Source organism: Microtus ochrogaster, linkage group LG2 (assembly GCF_000317375.1).
Source record: "Microtus ochrogaster isolate Prairie Vole_2 linkage group LG2, MicOch1.0, whole genome shotgun sequence".
NCBI classification, from domain to species: domain Eukaryota; kingdom Metazoa; phylum Chordata; class Mammalia; order Rodentia; family Cricetidae; genus Microtus; species Microtus ochrogaster.
Genome location: NC_022028.1, coordinates 12,101,458 through 12,107,143, shown reverse-complemented (window position 1 = coordinate 12,107,143; position 5,686 = coordinate 12,101,458).

The window sequence follows — 5,686 nt, the reverse complement described above, 5'->3', positions numbered from 1 at the left end:
ATGATGGTAGTGGTGTAGTGGTAGTGGTGGTGGTGGTAGTGATGGTGATAATGATGGTGATGATGGTGATGATGATGAAGTTCCACTGAGAACCGCCTATTCAAGCCATGTTTTCAACTCCTTTAAGCCTCTCCCCTTTGTTGTCACAGGTATTGACTTGTAGGCTGTAAATGTATGATCATCATTTGCAGAATAAGATTTTGAATAATTATCAGTTTAACTCATAAGACTTCATGAACCTCTAGAGCACATGAAAAGAACACAGGCAATACATTCCTTACCAGACATCTATTTTAAAATATGCTTGGCAGAATAAGTATAGACACCTATGTCTCCTGTTTTGCACTATCATCATTCTTTAAATCAATAATATCAATAATAAAAATTGAGCTCCTGGATTACTTGCTAACATTCAGTAAAAAAACATAGAAAGATCCTGAAATTTCTTTCTCTTTTAGGAGAAATCTTAAACATACATTTCCTTAGGTTTCATCCCATGGCATCTGCCCACTAACTACTTTTTGCTTTGTGGGAAGATGTTCGCTCTGCACTAGATGGCAGTGTAATCCTGAAATTTGAAATCTGGTCTATGGCATCAAAGAATTTGATTTCCTATTATGGAGTAGAAAACTGACTTTATGCAAATACTCAATTCTTTGTTGTTTTATGTATAAAAAGTGAAGTGTTATAATTGATTCCATTTTAGGACTGCTCGAAAGACAAATGCACAAATACAATGCACTCTGATTGTTCAAAAAGGTCTGTTAAAGAAAGACAAAATGAACAGTTAAAAACAACTCTGTTTTTGATTAGCCATATACATTCTCTTCAGTAACTACCAGCAAGTTGATCCTTCTAGCTAACAAAGCCAACCCTAAGGAGTGAGCTTGGAAGCCCCACAGCTTAGGCTTAAACTTCAACTTTCTAGAAATTTTGCTTTTTTTGTTTCAAGAAAAATGAATCTCTCTGACTCAGTTTACTTATTATAAACAACAAATAATAAAAGCACTCTGTCGTATGGAGGCTGCTTGATTGTTCCTGGCTGCCCAGAACCAAAACAATCACACAGAAACTGTATTAATTATATCATTGCCCGGCCTATTAGCTTATGCATATTTCTAGCTCACTCTTATCTCCTAAATTAACCCATTTCTATTAGTTTATAGTTTACCACGAGGGTGATGGCCTATGTGCAAGGTTCCAACTGGCAGCTTGTGTCTTTCTCCTCTGGAAGCTCCACTCCAACTTATTTCTCCCAGCATTCAGTTTAGTGTCCTATCCTGTCTCCCACCGCCCCCAGCTTTACTCTGCCTTATCACAGGCCAATTTTTTTTTTGTTCATTAACCAATAAAAGCAACACATATACAGAAGGACTTCCCATACCAGCACCTTTCTTATGGAAGTACATTATAAATTAAATTAAAGCTTTATACAGAACCTGGCACACAAAAATTTTAGCTTGACTTGTTTTGCTTTTGTAACTCATTCTCCTCTGCTTTTATTCCTCCCTCAACCTCACTCTGCTTCAGTAAGTGGGGGTTCACTTAGCTCTCGGGAGAAAATGTGACTACATGCAAAATAAAATAAATAAATAAACAACATCCCTTGACAATAGCCACAGCTACTCAAAACATCCACCAGGAGAGGCTGCCCTGCCTCGCATCACCTTGCCTCAAGGACGGGGCCAACTACTATGAGCAAGAATGTGGTAGAGAGATAGGAAAAATAGGGAAGCAGAGCGGTGGGAGCGGGAGAACTGGAGATGCGCAGGCGCAGCACGGAGGACCAGGCTGATGTGAGATGCCATCTGATCCCATGATGAAGTACACCGAAGGCCATATCTGGGTCTGTGGTTCTACTGCAGCTGGAAGCTGTGTTGACATCTGAGGCCGTGTTACCACAGAAGGCCATGTGGATGTCTATGGTCTGAGCTGCAGCCTGAAGCCTTGTTAATGTCTATAGGCCTTGCTGCCTTTGAGGGTCATATTGATAAGGGTGGTTAGTGCTGTCACCTGAGGGCCAAGCTGACGTCCATGGTTCTGGCTGCCTCCAAGGGCCTTGTCTGGGTTCATGGTCCTACGGCAACCGAGGGGTGGGAGGAGCGGAAGGAGCGAGGGAGGCAGGTTCGTGGTCTGTGCTCTCACCAGAAAACATGTGGAAACCCGTGGTCTGTGCTCCAGCTGACTGGAAAGAGCAGCAGGCAACTTTTGCAGTGATATCGATAAGTGCAAACTCACAGTTGAGAAAGGGGAACACGGAAGGCTCCTGTAACTAGCCCTACCCCCACCCCAACACTCCCTCTCCAGCTTAAACAGGAAGCCACCGAAGAGATGTTTTTAAACGTGTGATAAGGATGCTGAAGTTAGCTCTCCACAACTGATGGCTTCTGGTGGGGAGCGGGAGGAGAAGGACTCAGCTCTGTTTAACGGGCAGGTACTGAGAGTTTGACCATGCTCCAGTGAGGATATACATAACAGAAATTACACCTGTTTCTTTTTTTCTTTTCTTTTTAATTTTAATTTGTTTTGGGCGATAGGTCACGAGGGTGAGGAGCTGACTTGGAAGGACTGGGAAATAAACGTGTTGGGATGCATGATGTAAAATTCCAAAAGCATCAAGAAAAATATTTGTATAAATCCACCTAGCGCCATCGAGGCAAACCAACTGACAGCCTCCTTCTAGTTTTTACTTTCAGCTCTCACTACTCTGGCTCTTCTCACAAAGCTGCTGCACACCTGTCCTTCAAGCTCACCTCGCCATCAATACCTTCCTGGCAATAATACTCTATGATTTTTTCAAGAATGTTTCTCATCATAATCTCTTTTGTACTTTATAACGATCCAACAAAATAGATGCAGCCATTCTGATTTCTTGGCAGAGAAACTAAGTTGAAGGCATCTGCATGTGTTCACAGTCAGTGATGAAGAAAATATCTTGGTTTACGGACTGAATTGTCAATAGGTCAAAAAAAAGTCACTACCAGTCACTGCAGATCCAGTAACTGGTGCCTACAAGACACCTTCATTCATGATGACCAAATGCCCTGAGTCCCTTTATTAAGCAAGTTTGTTTTATTTATATGTGTGTGTGTATGTATGCATGTGTTTATGCATTCTTATGTATACACAGTTTCTTTGCTTTGGAACTAATATGCAAACATTTTAGAAAATACAGCAATAGGAAATAAAACAATCACTGGTAGCTTTGCTACTTTGGGATGACACACTTTTACAACAGTTTAGCAGGTGTTCTTGAGTTCCTTTTCTGCACAGCTGTGGGCAGAGGGGACATAACACAAAACATTACTACCACTTTGAATGTACATCTCTTAAAGAACGTATGCATTTGCTTTCACAAAATCTAAATGTAATCTTATGTTACAGACCACATATCAAATTCTAGCTGGGGATGCAACTCAGCCATAGAGCACACACCTCATAAAATAGCAAACTCCAAGAGTAAAAATCTTAGGCGAGGTCAAAACTGCCACAACCTTGAGAGAAAAAAACATCTATACAAAAAGAGACGTTTGAGTAACTGGGGGAGACTGTGCCAGCAGCCCGTGGCGTTTAAAGGATACCTTTTCTCACCCAGAGCCGTGTGGATTGTAAGCTCACAGGCAAACAGCTAAACCAGAAAAGCCACAAAGACATGCACAGACATTCCAGTGGTTCCTAGGGGCACCCACAGGAGTCCTTCCTCCTGCCTTCTTTCTCTTCCAATCTCTCTGAAGCCATGACTGATGCCAGGAATAGCAGTGGCAGCTTGGATCTGGACAGGTGAGAAAGAGCCGTTGTTCTTAACGAATGAGCTTATAGCCAGGAGGGTCTGACTGGGCACCAACATCAGTGCAGTGATTCCGGGAGGTGGCCTGCTCAGAGAGTGCCAGCAAGGACATCAGGGTATACAGGACTTACGAGATGACAAGGAAGGGGAGGAATCAAACTGGTGTTGGCTCAGTCTATGCTGGTTAAAGACTTCCCCTGAGCATGGTAGAAGAAGGCACACTTCCTTACTGCCAGAAATTATGTCTAAATGTTTAAAAGTTTTCTCTTTTAAAATACATAACTCATCAGCATTATCGTTTTACGAGTGACAAAATGAGGCTCAAAACGTTAAGTAAGTTGCTAAGGGAAATATCATATAGCAAGCCAATACCGGCCTCAGGTTTCTCTGACAAGAGGCTTTGCCTACTTAGGACTATGCTCATAAACACCTATTCATGCACACGGTGCTGAAGAAAGCTCTTCATTTCCTTCTGCAGCAGAGCGTTGACTCTTACTCTCTTTTTCCCCCATTAACTCCTAAATTAAAGGATGTCAAATGTTAGTTTAAAAAAAAAAGTGTCCCTTTTACTGGTTGCCAAATCAGTGCTCCGATGGAGTTATGTTCAAGGGTTTACCACAGTGGTATTTTGGCAAAAATACCAATGGGAGTCGTAAACAAGCTTCATGCAAACTGTCAGGTGGATTGTGACCATTGCTGCTTCGGGGTTCTTACTCGGAATTCTGTATCATTGCCTTGCTTCATCAGCAGCATTTGTTAAATATTCATGTCAGTTTCCTCTAAGAATTTAGCTCCTGGTAAGTTGAGCACGCTTCAGCAGAAGGAGCCATATAGGGCCGGTCTATCCAGTGTCAGATTTTTCCACCTCATTTACAAGTGAAAATCCAGGCTTTGAAAACAAATTCCAAATTCTAACTCCTACCAACAAACTTGGTTCTTGAGCATCTAGACCAAGCCTTCCTGCGTATCTCTCTGTCCGACTTGGGCAAGTCCAGTGTGCACTGTCTCTCTAGAGTTTGTACTTACCTGCACATATCATTGCTGTGTGTCTGCCCTTGCTAAACAGTTGACTTGACAGGGACTGCCATGTTTCCCTTTATATACTTCGAGAGCCAGTTTCATGGAGGTTTGCTAAACAGACCCAATGTCCTGGGGATGTTTTTAAGATGGTTACTATTTGCTGTCTTGCATTTCAATTATTCACACATACATCTTTATTCTTTCCCAATATTGCAAGGGTTTTGACATTTGGGAAATTGCCTTTTCCAGGTTTAATTGCTACAGAATATTCAATCTGTATCCCACATATAAAGCTTATAAGTCTTTACCAAACGTTGCTGAAATAATATTTGCCTTTGCAGAGTAGAATGTTTATGCCTTATGAGGCTCCCCTATGAGGAATAACTCATTCAGTCTCATAATGAACCTTTATGGAGAGTTCCCACTTTGCAGAGGTGTTTTAACATCAGTGAGGGGAAGCGCACAGAGGGAGTAAGAACTCAAATCCGAGTTCTCGGAGTTTAGATGCCTCTGTATTCTCTTTTATGTCATCAAGTTCGTTAGGGCAGGATTCAGTGAGAGGCCGTGTCATCAAAACAAAACACAGAAACAAGAAAACAAAATCTGAACAAAAGTTGGAGAGAGGTTGAGGAAGACATTCAACATCAACCTCTGGACTCTTTGTATATGCATGCCCACATATATACGTGCACATGTGCACACACACACATACACACACACAACCAGCAAAATCTCTTTCTGATAATATAGTTCCTTGTCTTATGTATGAAATCCTCAAAAATTTTTAAGCAATATTAAAATTTATTAAGTGAAAATAATATGTGAATAAAGAAGCCAAAGGTTGCCAGGCGGTGGTGGCGCACACCTTTAATCCCAGCA